Source organism: Cupressus sempervirens, chromosome 11 (genome assembly GCF_028749045.1).
Source record: "Cupressus sempervirens isolate cs-2001-9-10 chromosome 11, ASM2874904v1, whole genome shotgun sequence".
Classification (NCBI taxonomy): domain Eukaryota; kingdom Viridiplantae; phylum Streptophyta; class Pinopsida; order Cupressales; family Cupressaceae; genus Cupressus; species Cupressus sempervirens.
In genome coordinates, this window is record NC_143128.1 from 304,741,922 (window position 1) to 304,761,220 (window position 19,299).

The following is a 19,299-nucleotide window of genomic DNA, read 5'->3' on the forward strand; positions in this document are numbered from 1 at the left end:
GCCAAATTACTAGCCAAAAAATTCTAAAATTAATCAATTTGCAAATATTAACCACTAAAAAATACCTTGTTTGAAATGCCCCAAATTGAGGTATTTGAAAAGGCATGCTCGTATAGAAGAGACACACAACATACCTCCAAGAACCACGTCAGCAGCTTTATCACTCTTCTCTCCCCTGGCAGAGCCCTTGTTTTGAGAGTTGCATTTTTAACTTGTACAATATCTTCCAAAAAAATAGACATCATTTTAAATTTGCATAAATTTAACCAAAACATCAAAGCAAGGCATACATACTGCTATTGAGATATTCCATATGTTGCTGGCATGAAACATCATGGTGTGTAAATTTCATTCACATGATTCACTTACAATGGATAATATAGCAATGTGCACGTACTGAAAAATAATATACTCTGTTGAGTGCTATTTCACTCTGCTGAGTGCAAACCATACAATGCACATCTTCTACCAAAATCTGGACATATCAACTTTTGAAGGTAATGAAGTGTGGTCTATCTCAAAGGCTAGCTTATCATACACCCGATTAGTAATCATTTCAATGCATGCAGAAGATATGATTACCAACTCCTTTTCGAAAAATATTTTTCTAGTTGGTATGCGTTGGCCAAGGATCATTCTAAATGCATATGTAAAGTTTAGTCTCAATGTGTGTGTCTTAATTTTGGCTTCTGAAATTGACAATTTCAATTTCAATGTGAATCACAGAAGGGGCAACAGGATGACTTCATCTTTTGGATTAATTAAGCTCAACAATATTGGGCAATGGACTCTATGCAACCAGAAGTAACTGTGACTTCCTTCTCTGGATCAACTATCAAAATGGTACCCTTCTCAAATCTTGCAGTTACTGCAGAATTATCTCCAGACACCATTACCACAAGCATGCCAGTTCTTACCTTCTATTATTGCTTAAATACCAATCTCCTTGAATCCAAAACCATCACATTTTGGGAAACCTTGCTCAAGATTAATGACATGATTTTTCAAAGGTAGGATACTCATTTGTGTAAAAACTATGGTCTTGAATTCCTCCAAGCAGTGGGAAGCCTGTGATCAGCATTTAAGAACATAAGAAAAACAAAAAAAAAAAGAATATAACATTAAGAAGACATTTTCCGTTAACCAACAATTAGGCAGACCTCTAAAATACTAAGCACAACCTTTAAAAATCTCTAGAGTTAGAACCTCTGATGGCTACTTTTGATACTCATTTGTTCTATTAGATGAGAAAAGTTAAACAGTCTGAATCTTAGACTCACGTGGGAAAGCTTGAGGCAGAGGAAAAGTAGATGTAATGGATGAAAGAATTTGATAAAAAGGATAAAAATCACTTATGGTGGGCCAAACGCATGTCAAACCTTTGTTAAACCTTTGGTGGATTTTGACAATGCAGATACACCTAGACATGGCTCCTTTAGAGTTTGGCAATTATCTATGATTATTTCTAAATTGCAATATCCAATGCATCAAGTTTGGGAGTACTCAAATCATACTGAAAGTAAGATATTCAGAGGGACTACATAGACTGGGATCAAAAGAGAATCTAAGTTAGTGTCAACTTTTCAAATCACAATTTATGCTGGAACTAAAAGAAAAATTAAGTCCCCCCTCCCCCCATAAATAGTGTTAACTTTTTAAATCACAATTTATGCACGCTCCATTTATATCAAAATCTAGGAGGCAAACACTTGAACAAAAATTTGAATGAAAAATTTACCGAAACTCAAAAAAGAAAAAAAGAATCACCAATTCAGATTCTACCATATTACTAAAGATCGCCTCAAAATGGAATCAAAACTCAAATTAGCTAGGAAACCATATGCACAGTTTAAATTCTGGCAAATAGTTGCACTCTGCAAAAATATTGGATTAATGTGGCAAATTGAAAATCCGAAAAACAAATTTTTAAATAGAAATCTTTTGAAACTTTAAACAAGAGATAATAAAAGATGAGCATCGAAATTAAAATGAGAACAGACACAGAAGACTCTTGTTTTGGGGTTTTTAACTTTTCCCCTTTTAACGTATCAAGTTTTATTTGTTTTTTTCATATTTGTCAAACAAAGTGAATCTTCCCAAATCATTTGACAAACTGTTGAGCGAATATGGCAACATTCCAAGTACTCTAATAGGCATTCTGTGCACAGGAAGTAAATGCTGCTTTTAGGAAGGCTATATAAACATCCAGAGTCTCAATAATAACTCAATGGATTCCTAAACTCACATTTCTACTAAAATTAACTCAAAACCAACAAATACTTGCATACCAATTGTTTGCTAGGCGATGCAATAAAGAGCCAACTCAACATCAGTCAAAATGGAACTCCAACAAAAGCCCAATACACTATCAATCATAGAATAACAAAACACAACCAATTATTTGAATCATCATAAACTCTAATAATTCTTAGTGAGAGTGAAAATAACTGTCATCTGTCTACAGAGCTGCTACAAGTCCACCTTGACATCAGATGAGGATGATCTCGATACGGGGATTATTGACTCTTAGTTTTCTCCAATCTTCTCCGCCTTCCTTCAACCTCTCCTCCAACTCATAACACGTCTTCCCTATCTCTATCTGCTTAAATCTTGTCAACTGCTCCCACCCTGATGGAGCTCTGATTTTTTTGGCAAAACTTTGAGCCTCCATTTGAGATTTGATGTTGGAGTTTTCATAAAACATTATCGTTAATGTTGAGAGTATAAGAAAAATCAATAATACTAGCAACTTCCTTGTCTATAAGAGTAAACATACAACAATGTGTAGTAGCAGATTGACTATGTGTTATAATAGCAGCACACATAAATGCAATGATATCCTGGTATCATTGAGCATCTAAAGCATAAAGCTACTTTCTAAAAGGCGACAAGATATTTATGATTTTGAAAGAGCCAGAAGAGTATATGCTGAGACCAAAATGCAACAATGTAACAGTAGCACATGGTATATTCTGCAAGGTGATGAGAAAGATCAAATTTAAAGGCTAGCTGAGGACAAGGACATTTACAATAGGCATGCACATTCTTCAGTTTTAGAAATATCTAGCCATAGGAGCAGCTTTATATTCTTCAAACCTGGAGCTTGATGCAATTCTCATTCCATTTTGGAAAGTATTCTTATAAGGATCGATAAAGAAATAATGTCAAAGAGTTTATCAGGGGATGTGCCTATGGATTGAGATGTCAATATCATTTCTGTTCTAAATCATTATTAGCACTAAGATATTTTGAGAGCAACATTAAACCAAAAAATCCAATAGTAATAAACTTGAGTCAGCGTAAGTCTCAGAAGTGGGTATCAAGGGAGTTCAGATATTGAAGATTTTAGAAACGAAAGCCTTTGAACGCAATCATCTTGAGCCTGATAAATCTGTACAGGGTTAAAGCCCAATAAAATCACAAGAAAAGAGCATGTGAGCCACGTAAAGACATGAAGTTATGCATCGTCACAAATGGAGTGGAAGTGTTCAGACATTGATTGGTTTGATGTTGTTGTCATTCAAAAACAGGTTTGCGTGAAGCAAGATCTGTTGAAGAGTGAGAAAGATGGAGACACCATGTACCCACGTCAAACTTGTCAACGCGACCAAATATGCAAAAAAGCAATTGAATGGATATCAAGTCACGGCAACGGTGAAGTGGTAATGAATAGATGTGCGTATATTTTTCAGATTGCAATACAGCACCTAGATTTCAGAAGGAATCACGTATCCTTAATAAGAAGCAGTTGAGCATTACCCACAGAATGAAGTGACCAAGATTTGCCATGCAGTGAAAGGATGGAGTTGAATAAAAATCAATTCTATTAAGGCCATAAAAACTAAGAACAATTACACTATAGTATTTCAAAGTTAATGTTTTAAAGTTTGAAGATATTAGTCTAAACATTATGTAAAGTATTAGCAAATGAGTTAGCAAGGGTGCAGTGATAGCATTGGGGATAGCAGTGGGGAATATCAGCAGGAGAAATTAGGAGGTATGAATTTTGCCAATGAGAGGCAAGGAATTTTGTATCTCTTGATTTGCTGAAGTTAATATAATTCTTTATCTGTAGAACTGGTTTTCCCTTGGGGGTTTTTCCATGGACGATTTGTCCAAAAATATTGTGTTCTTTGTGTTCTGAATTTCTTTCCGTATTTTATTGGTGAAGTTGCAGTCGTGTTATTTTTCGATATTAGCTGTGAATTTATTTTCAGTAGTTTAATAATCATTTAGGATAGGAGATTAATAATCAATCACTACAATAGTATTAATTTTCACAACCCTCGAACAACTATTTATGACCACTCCTTTGAAAAGTTTCAATGCTCCATCCTCCAATGCAGGAAGCACCTAATACCCAGCTTAACTAGCTTAGGAAATCGCTCACTCTCCCATAAATTCTTGGGCAATTCTATGCATTTTGAATTACCAGACATAAACAATGTTTGTAAGTTGGACAACTTTTGCAAAGAGGGGTAATTAATGGAACACTCCAATATAAGTTCTTTTAGATTCTCCATTCTACATATGAACTTGGGACAGAGAAACGTACAAGATAAAGTTGTTCAAGATCTTTCATAACATTCATTTTTTCTAGTAATGCTCGAAGAGTGGAGTCCCTTGCATTGCTATTCTCTACCACCAGAATCCTCATTTTGACCAGATGCTCAAGGATACCTTCTTCTACACTTCTCAACCCCCTACATCTTCTAACCGAAACCTTATTTCTTGGATATTGATCAAACTACCAACATCTTTAACATTTAAGAATTCATTCTCTTCAGTTGAAAATGGGAAGAAATCTGATCTTAGTGTCCTCAGACTCAATAGCTTTGATATCCCTTTGGGCATATGATTCTAAGTTAATTTTGGTGAGCAACGTTTATATTGAGAAGGGAAAGACATTTGAGCTCACGTATCCATTTGGGCACACATTGCAGGCTTCTGCAATAGGAAACATCAAGAAACTAAAGACTCTTAAGTCTTCTTATACATACTGGCACTTCCCTTATCATTGTGTGAGACAAATTTAAGAACCTGAGAAGTTTCAAGGTCCCAATATCATGTAGCACACCGATCTCAACTCACAGAGAACTTAATAAACTCATGACAAAACCCAAATAGTTTCAAACTCTAAATTGCTCATTTCCGAAAATTGCTTCTACATGGATCTCTAACTCCATTAAATAACAACTGACTCCAAAAAAAAAAAAAAAATTCCCAAATTTGGCAGATTTCGACAACTGGAAAAATATGCCATTTTTGGTAACTTCTAAAAACCTTTGAAAAGCAATTTTGAAGTTTCCTATATCTACCCTTTAAACCATAAAGGTGAATTGCCAACTAATCTCCGAAATTTAGAAAGAAATTTCGAAGTTATTACAAAGCAAAAAAAAAAAACAAAACAACACCTAAGATATTTTAAAACTGAAATTCGGAAGTCAAGATGGAATTTTTGGCTCTCCAAAAATAAATTGAAACTGCCCCAACAGAGTTGGCTTAGTTGGAATCCACCTCAACTATAGATTTTGAAAAAAACCCAGAAAAATCTAAGAAAACCCAGATCCAAGTCAAAAGTTACTACTCTCTGAACTCCCTACATCATTCTCCCTTTCTTGAAAGAAACACTGCTCCTGCAAGTGACTATTGGTGAAGTGGTGCAACTTGGAAGGATCTAATTGCAGTACTACCACTCAGATAGCCATGTATTTTCAGTGTCTAGTAAGCCATCCCACTAAATAGCGGTTGTATTGACCGTGCCTTGTGGAAGTAGATTGTTTGTCAAGAATTTGGGCAATGGTATCCTGTTTCTTATTTGGAAGGTGATGTTGGCACTCAACTTCCTGTCCATTAGCTACCTCTGGAACATTTCCATGAAATTTATGCAAATCAGTAACATTAAACACAGGAGAGATGTCTAGATTGTTGGGTAAGCTAACTTCATAAGCATTATCATTAATTTTCTTAAGGATTTTGCAAGGTCCAATGTTTTTGTATTTCAGTTTGTGATATGTGCCAATAGGAAACCGCTCGCGGCATGAGTAAACCATGACCAAGTCACCTTCAATAATGTTTGGTGTCTTCTAGTAGCATCTATGATGCAGGAGCATCTTGCATGGGAAAAATTGAAAAATAAAAAATAAAAAATAAAAAAAATCTGGAGGAGAGAGAAAGTGATGAAAATTAGAGGAGAAATAATAAAAAAAAATAAAAAGGGAAAAAAAGGAGAAAAGAAAGGAAAAGGGGATTTCTATTTTCGAGGTGCATAGGTGGCATAATAGAAAAAATAAAAAAATAAATGGTTGTCATTCCATTTATCAAGGTGTGTGGGTAGAATTCTAGAAAGTTATGAATATTGTGGAAAGTTGTGGATATTGTAGAAGGTTATGGAAGTTGTAGAAGGTTGTGGATATTGTGTAGGTGGAATTCTAGAAGGTTGTGGATAAGTCATGTATTGGGTGGTAAGTGCCTATTTAAGCAAGACATATGAGCATTTCTAATCAAGCTCGAAAAGAAGATGAAAGCTTGAGAAGTGGAAGCTCGAGAAGGAGAAGCTTGAGAAGGAGAGGCTCGGGAAGTAGAAGCTTTGGAAGGAAAGCTTGGAAAGGTGAAAGTTGTGGAAGGTGAAGCTTGGAAAGCTTGGAAGGCTTCAAGGTGTGAAAGAGAAGGAGGAAGTGAAGAGTGAGTTTTCCTGAGTCTGTGAACCAAACGCCGAATGTGAGGCAGTTTACAGCAGGATTATGATGGACTTGTGAGTGTGTAGACAAAGCGCCGAATGTGAGGCAGTTTACACTTGGATCTTGGATAAGGTTGGAGAAGAGCTAGTGGCTGCGGTTGAGAAACAAGGAGGTTGCTTGGTGGCTTGCCAGCACAAGTTGAGATCTCGGAGGTTTCTACTAGAGTGTGGATCTGGATCTGGACTAGAGTGTTGCATTCTTGGTTGTGAGTTGGTAAGGGTGGTGTGGCCCTTCGTTAGTGGTATCAAAGCAGTACTTCATCAAGTGGTATCAAAGCATACCTTCATCAATCTACAAGAATCTTGTAGCTGTCATTGCTAAGTTGTAACTTGTGCCGGACATCTTGTTGGAGTTGTTGAAGGTGTTCAGCAGAGGCCACTCCATAATCAATAATCCTGTCACCCAATGGTAGAGGCATGAAATCTAGAACACCTGAAGGATTTCTACCATAAACAATTTGGAAAGGAGATTTCCCCGTTGACCTATTAATAGAACTATTATAAGCAAATTCTGCTCGGGGTAATGCCAAGTCCCGCTGTTTGGGCTTCTCACCAACAATGCATCGTAACAGATTCCCCAAATTCCGATTGACTACCTCCGTTTGTCCATCGGTTTGAGGGTGGTAGGCATTGCTAAACTGTAACTTGGTCCCCAATTTCTTCCATAAAGTCCTCCAAAAATGACTCAAGAACTTGGTATCACGGTCAGAAGTAATGGTCTTGGGTAGACCATGTAAGCGAACAACTTCTGAGAAGAACAATTCAGCAATCCTAGTGGTATCATTAGTCTTTTTACAGGCAATAAAGTGAGCCATTTTGGAAAACCGATCAACAACAACAAAAATAGAGTCATTACCTCGCTGAGTGTGAGGAAGACCCAATACAAAATCCATACTCAAGTCAGTCCATGGTTCAATGGGAATTGGCAACAACATGTATAAACCTGTATTTTGTGAATGTCCCTTACCCATTTGACAGATTCTGCACCTTGCCACATACTTAGTAATGTCTCTCTTGATCTTCGACCAATAAAACTTATCTGCCACCAAGTGTATTGTTTTGTCTTTTCCTAAGTGTCCAACCATCCCTCCACTATGGAATTCCCAACTAATATTTTCTCGCATAGAACCAGCTGGTATGCATAGTTGTCTTCCCTTGAAGAGGTAACCATCCTGCAAAAAATAATCACCTTTGACATGAGACATCCTACCAATGCTTGAACCATTCAACTGTTTCACAATTTCCCAAAAATCATCATCAGTAGCATATAATGTTTTAATAGTATCAAATCCAATGACTTCGATTGCCATTGTGGTTAATCAAGAAGTACACCTGCTCAAGGCATCAACATCCTGGTTTTGTTTCCCAGACTTATGCTTCAAAACAAAGGTGTATCCTTGTAAGAAAGAGACCCAATTGGCATGTTGTGTATTCAACTTTTTTTGGGTGTTGATGTATCTCAAAGCAAGGTGATCAGTAAACAGCACAAACTCTTGTGGCACTAAGTAGTGTCTCCAATGGCATAATGCTTGAAGAATGGCATAGAATTCCAAATCATAGGTGGAGTAATTTTTCCTTGTATCATTGAGTTTTTCACTAAAAAAAGGCTACAGGTTTACCTGCTTGACTAAGAACAGCACCTATTCCAATGTGGGAGGCATCACACTCTACTTCAAAAACTTTGTCAAAATTCGAAAGTGCAAGTATAGGAGCTGTAGTTACCTTCTCCTTCAAAAACTTGAAACTTTCTTCTACATCTGCTATCCAGGCAAAATCCCTTCCCTTTGTGCAATTTGTTATAGGTGCTACAATGCTACTAAAATTCCTGATAAACTTTCGATAGAAAGTGGTTAACCCATGGAAACTCCTTACCGCTGTTATGTTTGTAGGAGTAGGCCATTCGAGAATCGCTCTAATCTTCTCTAGGTCCATTTGAATACCATCTCCAGAAATGAAAAATCCTAAAAAGGTTAAGCTAGTCTGCATGAATCTGCACTTCTTTAAGTTTGCATAGAGTCCCTCTGCTCTTAGTACAGCCAAGATAACTTTCAAGTGTTGTAAATGTTCTTCTTTGTTCTTGCTAAAAATCAAGATGTCATCAAAATAAACAACCACAAACTTACCAATATAAGGTCGTAGTACAACATTCATCAATCGCATGAATGTGCTTGGTGCATTAGAAAGTCCGAAGGGCATAACCATCCATTTGTACAAACCATCCTTTGTTTTGAAAGCTGTCTTTCCATTCATCCCCTTCTTGAATACGAATTTGGTGATAACCACTTCGAAGATCAATCTTGCTGAAGTACTTGGCACCTACCAATTCATCCATCATGTCCTCGATATGAGGAATAGGAAATCGGTACTTAATGGTAATCTTATTAATTGCTCTATTGTCAGTGCACATCCTCCATGTACCATCTTTTTTGGTGTCAACAATGCTGGTACCGCGCATGGGCTCATGCTTTCTCTAACCAAACCCTTTTACAGGAGTTCTGTGACCTGTTTATTTGACTCTACATGTTGGGTTGGATTCATTCAATAGGCTGCTTGATTAGGTAGGGTGGCTTCAAGGATAAGATCAATGTGGTGTTGGATATCCCTCTTTGGTGGTAGACCATCTCGTAATTCATTAGGCACAACATCAGAAAATTCCTCTAATACCTTCATTGCATCAGGTGGTATTGGGTTCTCCTGGTCTTCTTTACTTTTCACTACTAGAGCATAACAACACCCTATCACCTTCATTTCCTTGGCAACTTCTTTTGCAGACAACATGGCCTCACTCTTCCTTTCATCCTTACGTGGTAATAGAACCACTTTCGAGCCATCCTTCCAGAATGTGTATGTATTCTTCTCGCCATCATGTGTGACCTTCCTGTCATACTGCCATGGTCTCCCCAATAATATATGACAACCATCCATAGGGATTCTATATTATTGCCTCCGCAACTGGATCAAGCATCACACCATATCTCATCCTTATAGAACTTTCCTATGGTAAACTTACTAAACATCTTTTATCAATAGTGACTTCATTTTCTTTCTTAAACCATGCAATACGATAGGGATGAGGGTTCTTTTCACATTGTAAACCTAGTTTCTCTACCATTTCTCTGGACACCATATTCTCACAACTACCCCCATCAATAATAACTTGACATACCTTTCCACCTGAAGTGCACCTGGTTCTGAAGATGTTACTTCGCAGCCATGAATTCTCAGAGTTATTTGTAGGAGTTTCGTCCTTCTTTGGGATGATCATTGATCTCCTCATCACGAGATTTTCTCCTACATCCGGCGAGACTTCTTTCTCCTTTCTTTTGTCTGCATCAGGTTCACTCTAGTTTCTCCTCCTTGTATTCTTTCTGGCATGTTATAGTTTGAGCATTCAAAAGCCCTATGTCCTTCCTCTCCTCATCTGAAGCAAACAAAAGGCCTTCTTTGATTTTCCCATCCATTTCCGCTACCATAGTCTCGTCCTCTTTGAAAACCCTTTCCTCTTTTTGGGTTTTGAGGTTCTTGTCGAGTATCTATTGCTTTATTGAATCCCAAGGATGAGTCTCCTCGACTATAACTAGAACTTCCTTGAAAAGGGTTTGATGTGCCTCTTCGTCCTCCTCTATTCCTTTGGTTATATTATCTATTTTGTTTCTCTTCAGCCTTTACAACTAACGAATAGGCCTCTTCCATACTATTGACACGGTGCATGCTCAACTCATCTTGGATGGTGAATTTTAAACCATTTATATACCTGGCTACCATCTGCTCATCATCTTCTTGATGTTCTATACACATAGATAGCTTATAGAATTCATTTGTGTATTCTTGCACAGAAGATAAGTTCTGCTTCAGATTTTTTAACCTATGAAAGAGAGTTTGAGAATAATTTATAGGCAAGCAATTTTCCCTCAATTTCTTTTCCATCTTACTCCATGTCTTGATCTTGTCCTTGTTTTTTCTTCACCCGCTCCTTTTGGAGATGATACCACCAGATCATGGCATGACCTTTTAATTTTGTGCATGCAAACTTCATCTTCTTTTCCTTTGTCATAGGCTTCTAGTCAAAAAATTTACTCATCTCATTTAACCAATCTATCAATTCTTCTGCTTTAAGGCTACCAGCATAGTCTGAGACTTCAATTTTGATACCATCATTCTTTCCTTCTAAAGCCCTTAGGACTTTGTCTTCGTAGCTCATTCGTGCTAACTCCTCAGCTTCATTTTCTACATTTCCCTCCATTCGATCACTGCCTCCTTCGTCTGTTTCTTCCTCCAATACATTATCATTTTGTGTTCTTTGATTATCAACTCTTTCAGTAAGCTCCTCAATTTGCCTTTGCAAGTCCAATATGATTCTTTGACATTGGGCAACGCCTCCTCTTCCTCTTCCTCTCCCAGCCATCTTGTGGCTCTGATACCAAATGATGTAGCACACCGATCTCAACTCATGGAGAATTTAATAAACTCATGACAAAACCCAAATAGATTCAAACTTTGAATTGTTCATTACCGAAAACTGCTTCTACATGGATCTCTAACTCCATTAAATAACAACTGACTCCAAAAAACAAAAAACAGGAAATTTCCAAATTTGGCAGATTTCGACAACTAGAAAAATATTCCATTTTTGGTAACTTCTAAAAACCTCTGAAAAGCAAATTTTGAAGTTTCCTATATCTACCCTTTAAACCATAAAGGTGAATTGCCAACTAATCTTCGAAATTTAGAAAGAAATTTCGAAGTTATTACAAAGCAGAAAAAACAAAAAAACACCTAAGATATTTTAAAACTGAAATTCAGAAGTCAAGATGGAATTTCTGGCTCTCGAAAAATAAATTGAAACCGCCCCAACAGAGTTGGCTTAGTTGGAATCAACTTCAACTATAGATTTTGAAAAAAACTCAGAAAAATCTAAGAAATCCCAGATCTGAGTCAAAAGTTAGGACTCTCCGAACTCCCTACATCACAATACATTTTGGCAGTGCAGCTAAAGTCAATAACCCGGAGTAGTCTGAGATGATCAAACAAGTCTTGTGGAATACTTGTAATGTCAGGTTTTGAGACAATGAGAGTGTGTGGAGAGATTGCTGACAATGAAGAGGGCTTTCTGAAATTTCACAAGTAGCTATACCCTTTTTAGCTAATAATAACCTGCGACAATTTGTTTCTTTGAAGAGAAGATCGAATTCACACTCATGTTCTTTACATATATTTAGAACCAAATCAAGCAGCAAGTAATGTATAGTGTAACAAACTGACACTCTGTTTATTTCCACCAAACATAAATTTTCCAGTTGATGTAAATAACTTAACCCAATATCCCATTGTTCTCTCTCTTTTGATTGTGGAATAAATCCTTCAGCAATCCACAAGTATATCAAATAGTCCTGATATATAGCTTCCTCAATTTTAGTGGTAGAAAAAGAGGAATGGGTGTCTTCAGGAAAGAAAGAAAAATAAGCAAAGATAGATTTCAGGTGGGAAGGAAGACAGTCGTAACTCAGCTTTAAAATCTTCATAGTGGAGTCCTCTCCATTTCCCACCCCTTTTAATTGGCTCAATTTGGACTCCCATTCTGGTGTGAGGGCAGAGTTGGTCATGGATGCTGCAACTGCCTTAAGGACTACTGGTAACCTCCCACATTCCTCTACAATTTGATGAACTAAGCTCTCCAACTTCTTTGGGGGCCTATTTCCCTCACGATCAGGGAAGGCAGAGAGGCAAAACAGATTCCAACTGTCCTTCCTGGACAAGTGTTGCATCTCATAGATATGGCCATTCATGTTTGCAGCAACATCTCTACTTCTCGTGGTAATCACTATTTTACACTGGTTATTAGAACCAGTGGGAAGCCCACGTCATGAAATCAAATTACCCTGTACACTACCTCTCCACACATCATCCACAACAATCAAAATTTTGCCCTCTAATTTTCTATAAATCAACTCAGCAGCTAGCCAATCACTTATATTAGATTCTAAATTGTAAATGAATTTGGAAGGCCAGGTCACATTGTAGGCTTCTAAGAGAACAAGTCTGTGAGACAGAAATCCAAGCCGATAACTCATACCTCACTATTGATCTGTCATAGACATGCTGGAGAAGAAATGTTTTACCAAGCCCACCCATTCCTGCAACCCCAACAACTCCAACAGCAGGGTTCTCTAATACCCTCAAAATCTCCTCCACCTTGTGCTCTAAGCCCACTTCTAGTAAATCTTTCTTCAAGATACTCCATCTTTTTGACTCTAATCCTCTTTCTATTTCAGATGTACTAGTAGAGAGCTGATTTATGTGGAAAACATCATGGAAAAGCTTGAGCTCCTGCGCCTCTTGAATCATAGAGCTAATCCTATCCTTGAGCTCTTTAATCCTCTTCCCCATCTTATACCGAAAGGCTAGTTGTGTAAAATTGCACAGACATTATTCATTGACATTTGTATACAAATTATCAACAGCACACTCATCAATTATAGTGCATCAAAAGCAATATTGAAACATTCCTCTCTTCTGCCAGCCATTCTTTTACATCATCATCATCATGCTCACTTTGCTTCTATAGTATATAAGCAATAATAAGCAATGATGATTTTGTAAAAGTATTTGGTGAATGGAAAAATAAAAGTTGAACAGTAGACAGCTAAAAAGAGAGTGGAAAGTACAGATAATAATGAGGACTTAAAGAGTTGTGTGATGTTAGTATAATCAACAGAGAATACTTCATTTTCTTTTTTTTGGATCGGTAAATGGCCGAAGTCTAGATTAATTATTGTAATTAATTATTTTTATGTGTTAAGCGATTCTGAACCCAAGACCTCCCACATGAGAGGCTCACAAGTTACCATTGTGTTGTAGGCTCTTGCTTAGAGAATACTTCATTTTGTAAGTCGAAACTAAAAATGAATTGATTGATTTGTCAATGTTACTTTGTAAATGAGTAGTCTAGAAGGTCTAATAATGATGAGATATTTGTGCTACTATGGTCTATTAGTGAAATGTATCATTGTTATTTAAATATAAAAATACCAACAAATATAAATGTAATGGCATTCACTATCATCTAATTAATTGTCTTAATTTAATTTGACATTGAAAAAAATTGTGTACAACTACTTACCATTTCATATTTGAAAATACAAGAAATAGTGCTTATAACATGGCTTTATGTTAGGTCATAAATCAATCTAGTTCATTAAATATTATAACTATCAACCAAAAGCCCCCACGGATCATAAATCAATCTAATTCATTAAATATGATTACTATAAACTAAAAGCCCCCATGGGTTAGGTGAGTTGGCCTGAGGTTGTGGGTAGATCCCCATGGTCTTTTGACTCTCTTACATGGAATTATTCTGCCACGCCTAGTCGGGGGCGATGTGGATTGCAATGCAATTGCATGGATCAGTCTCTTCTCAACCTCCCTCCGTAAAGGGAACATGTGTTTGAGTCACGGTGATACCCTGACTATAACACACAAATCAAATATCATATATTTAAAATAGGATATTATGTCTTTATCATGATATTAAAGTAAGATTTGTACACTTTATCTCTTTATCTCTCCAGAATGTATTGTGTTGCGTATAATCAACATGTGGCTACCATAACTTCTAGATAAGTGACATAATTTTATATATATTACTAGGAGTTATATTCAAGTATCTAAGTTGTTCTACTTGTTATTCAAGGCATAAATATGGTACATATGGGGGGTATAACTTAGTAACATCATGTTAAGTAACGAGTTATCATTAAAGACTATTGAAGGCATCCCCCTCAAAGTGAGATATTATTATCAAGTATTCTTATTTTATTCATCTTGTGCAAATAATCTCATAACAAGTGGCTTTGAAGCATGATCTTGGCACAATGAAGAATTATATTGTTGGAACATTTTCAGAGCAAGAAGCAGCAAAAGAAGATAAATAAAAGAAAATAAATAACAAGTGGTTTTCGAGCATGATCTTGGCACAATGAAGAATTATTTTGTTGGAACATTTTCAGAGAAAGTAGCAGCAACAGAAGAAAAATAAACAAGTACAAGAAGTAGAACAAGAAAATAAAAAATATGTAGAAGAGAAAAACCAAGAGCAAGAAAAAGAGCAAACACAAGAGTGAGAGCAAGAGCAAGAAAAAGAACAAGCACAAGAGCAAGAGAAAAAGAAAGAAAAAGAAGATAAAGAGACAAAAGGAAGAAGATGAAGAAGTGAAACAAAGGAGTTGAAGAAGAATAAAAAGAAAAAGTTAACATGGAAGACAACGCTTTTGTAAAGAGGGAGGAAATGTTATGCCCATTATCCTATAGTGTGTTTTGTGTGATGAGTAGTTGGCTTTTGGCTACTGTAACTCTTAAATAAGTTACAAACCCATTATTATAATCATAATTTATGTATTTGGGTTATCCTAGGAGTTATATTCTACATATCTAAGTCAGCCTAGGTGGTATCCAAGGGTGTAATTATGCTATATATATGAGGTATAGGGTAATTAAATATCGTCATGTTTTTACCCAATGCACTGTAGTATATAATGGGGGGCTACCCAATTCCTGCAGTCTAAAAAAATAAAGAAAATCAAGTCGAGTATTGAGTTATTGTTAAAGACTATTGGAAGTATCCCCTTCGAAGTGGACCATCAAAATGATATTATTATCAGATATTTGCAGCATGTTTCCTAATATATTCTATCTCGTGCAAATTATTTTATAACACTTCTCATCTCTACATTTGTGGCCATCTTAGTTGGTAGGTAAGCTACAACAAACCAAATAAGCTAAAGTAAATTTGAATGTCATCCAACCCAAGTATAACATACAACAAATCAAATCCAATCCACGCATCCACCACAGTTCTGAAGCTCCAACACATCTAAATAAACAACACAAAAAATATAGAACAAAACTTAAAAAGTAGTCCAAAAGCATCCATAAGTTTCAACTTCAGTGTTATTGAATCCAAATCTTGTCCAATTTCAACTAATGCTTACCTTGTTTTCAAGGAATATTGTTCTCTGTCATACCAATGTTTGGACTAGGCAAAAATTAGAACAAAACAAAAATAGTAGTCCAAAAGCATCCATAAGTTTCAACCTTATTGAATCCAAATCTTATCCAATTTCAACTAATCCTCACCTCGTTTTCAAGTAATATTATTCTCTGTCATGCCCGTGCTTGGACAAGGCAAAAATAGGACAAATTTCCTTTTATGCTCCACTTCCATTTTACTCCTAGCTTGAATCTTGAATATACAAATATTCTTTAACATCTACTCAAGTTATTGAAGTTGAAAAGAGTGTCTAATTCAACAATTTATTTATAGAAGACCTTCACACCCTTTTTGTGCTGTTACTACAATGCCTAGGCATGGCAGTGGGGAGTGCCAATTAAGTAGATTGTCCAAGAGAGATATTTATATACCTCCAAGAAACGTACTTGTACTTCCAATCATAGCATTCATCTGAGAACGTAGATTTAGATAATTACACCTGTTTTTAAGTATTGCACTTCTTGCACTTATCAGTTAGGCGAAGCACGCACCAAATAAAACAGTCATGTCCTTTTTTGACATGCCTTCATCTCAAATAAATGAACACAATTGCAAACATAATCTTTTTTTAAGTAAAGTACATTTAAATTTAAATCTAAATACCAATTTCTGTATTTAGATTTATGTAACAAGATGAATGCCTAATTCAGAAGTATGCTAGAATAACACCCTCAAACCAAAATCTCAGATAGTACTAGAATACTCCTCGACATTGAGGTTATGGTGGTTACTTATATTTTTGAAATTGTACTAAAGTAGTCTTCTGCTCCATAATTGTTTCAATGTTTTCGTTCTGTTTTATTTTCCCTGCTGTTTAGACTGCTGTTTCTGATTGGTGTGGACCTATTTTGATCTGCCTTAGGTCAGTTTTTAATTAGGCTCGGGATCCTTTTTATACACCTATCTAATAAAGAAAATTGTGCATACTCAATAAAACAGTATGCTTAAACTATTGCATGGACTGGAATTCAAAACTACACTATATTGGAAAGTTGAAACAATGTAATGGCCATATTTTACCTGCCAATCCAGGGTCAGCACAGTTGTTAACTTTCTCTCTGTTGGTGGTTTTAACTAGAAAATCACCAGTAATCTCCGCAAGAACAAACCCCATGCCTGAAATGATGGAAGCGGTTTACATCCCTCAATATAATTTCCCGGCTTGCAATCCTGGAGATGAATTTTATAGCAGTGTGGCAGTCACCACAAACACGGAGATTTTTGGTAACCTTGATGGGTGTCCGTGGGCTTGTGTTAATAAGCCCAAAGGCAATGGCCAACTTCTCACTATGGCTGCAGATGACGTTCTTCTTCTCCTCTTCGTCTACATTGTGCAGCACAAAGCTTGTGTCAGCTACATAACCTTGAATATTCATCTGCTTTTCCAAACTCCCCAGAACTGCATAGATTTTGTCTGATTGTGGGTGTGACCTGTCCGCCGCTACAAAAGCATGAATCTTGTTCCTGATCTCAATCCAGCTACATCCTGTGCTCTTTTTCATTCCCTTGTCCTTGAGCATCGTTCTCACCTTTGCAACATCATTCCACCTTCCAGCGGCTGCGTAGATGTTTGAGAGAATAACATAATTGCCAGCATTATCTGGCTCAAACTCCAGGAGCCATTCCAACACCAATTCCCCCAACTCAATATTGCCATGAGCTTGACATGCAAAAAGCAGTGATCCTAACACACAAGCATCAGGTTCACATGGCATTGTTTTAATCAAATCATATGCTTCAGTCAGATGCCCGGTTCGGCCAAGAAGATTAACCATGCAGGTATAATGTTCCACCCTCTTAGGAATGCAATAATCCACGCTCATCAAATTAAAATACCACCAACCTGCACCGAGCAAACCCGCATTACTACAGGCAGATAAGACTCCTACGAAGGTGATATGATCGGGTTTCAACTCTGTAATCTGTTGCAGTTCAGAAAAAAGTGCAAGGGCAGCTTCGCCCTGCCCATGCATTGCATACCCTGCAATCATTGCATTCCATGACACGACATCTCTATTATACGTTCTGTCAAACACATTGCGTGCAGTCCTTATACTCCCGCATTTTGCATACATACCAAGCAGAGCATTACTTACATTTCCATAGCCCTCAAGTCCATTCCTTATAACATAATCATGGATCTCTCTACCCTGTCGCAGAGCTGCCAAATCCGCACAAGCTGGAAGAACACTCACAACAGATGCCCGGCTCAATTTGACTCTCGCATCCTGCATTTGGGATAAAATCCTCAGGGCTTCACTGGCGCGTCCATTGTGAGCATATCCTGCAATCATTGCATTCCATGAGACAACATCTCGTGTGGACATTTTGTCAAACACGTTACGTGCATCGTCAACGCTACCACATTTACTATACATATCCATAAGAGCAGCAGCCACATAAACATCAGACTCCAAATCATTCCTGATTACATCAAAATGAATCTCTCTACCTTCACTCAGATTCAATGAACCAGCACATGCTTTGAGTACAAATGGGTATGTGAAATTATTTGGTTTTACACCTACCTCTTGCATTTTATGGTACAGGGAAAGGGATTCTTTTTCTGATCCATTCCACGCATATCCTCTTATGATGGCATTCCAAGCGAAAATACTGGGTTTCCGCATTTTATCAAAGACTTGGCGTGCATCGTCCAGGCTTCCACAAGTGGCATACATTGTGAGTAATTTGACTTGTAGACATACATTTTGGTGAAAACCACTGAATATAAGCATGTGCGCATGGACTCTCTTGCCTTGTGCAAGTGCTTTCAGTTGGATACATGCGTTTAAGAGCGAAGAATATGCAGTAAAGTCCAGACGAATGCATTGATATTCTGCTGTATGTAAAATGTGCAGAGCTTCGTCCAATCGGCTTTCCCTGGAGAGGATGGTTATGGCACAATTTTGGCATTTAGATTTAGATTTTGCATTTCGATTCAGAGAGGGGAATGATGGATGTGAAGTACTTAATTTGAGTCTGTTGATGACATTGAAATATGCCATTCATGAGTACATCCAATCCATCATGACAATAATTTTTGCTGGCATTGTTGTTTCCACAAATAAATATACGATTCAAATTTATCCAGTTTAATGTCGACAGCGCCTTTTTTAGTTGTGTAAGCGGACTTTGCCCTCCGCGGTCTCATGTGTTTTAAAAGTTTCCTGGCGTTTCAGTGGGCAGATTGAGCTGCCTCATGTGTCATCACAAGAAGTAGCATTGTTTATATCTTTGTTGAGTTGAAAATTTTTAAAACGGAAAAATAGGTATGGAATGAAGTAAACAAAATGTAATTGGCATTGTTTTTCAAGATTTTTATTATAGATATTATTATAAAAATTATTTATTTGTATATATGTTGTTAAAAATGGTTTAAAATGTAATATTTTTATATGCTTATTAATTGAATAAATTGTAAGAAACTTATTATTGAGTTATTAATATAATAGATATTATATTTATTTTAAATAAATAGAATTCGAAGTACTTAGTAAAATGAATAAAT

At 36.7% G+C, this 19,299-nt stretch overlaps 1 pseudogene across 1 annotated transcript; it reads right to left on the reverse strand.

Annotated features, from left to right (window-relative positions):
• Positions 1–314: 314 nt before the first annotated feature.
• Positions 315–18,935, reverse strand: LOC149529347 (pentatricopeptide repeat-containing protein CRR2, chloroplastic pseudogene; annotated as a pseudogene). The gene is made up of 2 exons (XR_016358969.1): positions 16,809–18,935; positions 315–1,068 (listed from the first exon to the last, which is right to left on the reverse strand). The product of XR_016358969.1 is annotated as a pentatricopeptide repeat-containing protein CRR2, chloroplastic pseudogene (transcript).
• Positions 18,936–19,299: the final 364 nt, after the last annotated feature.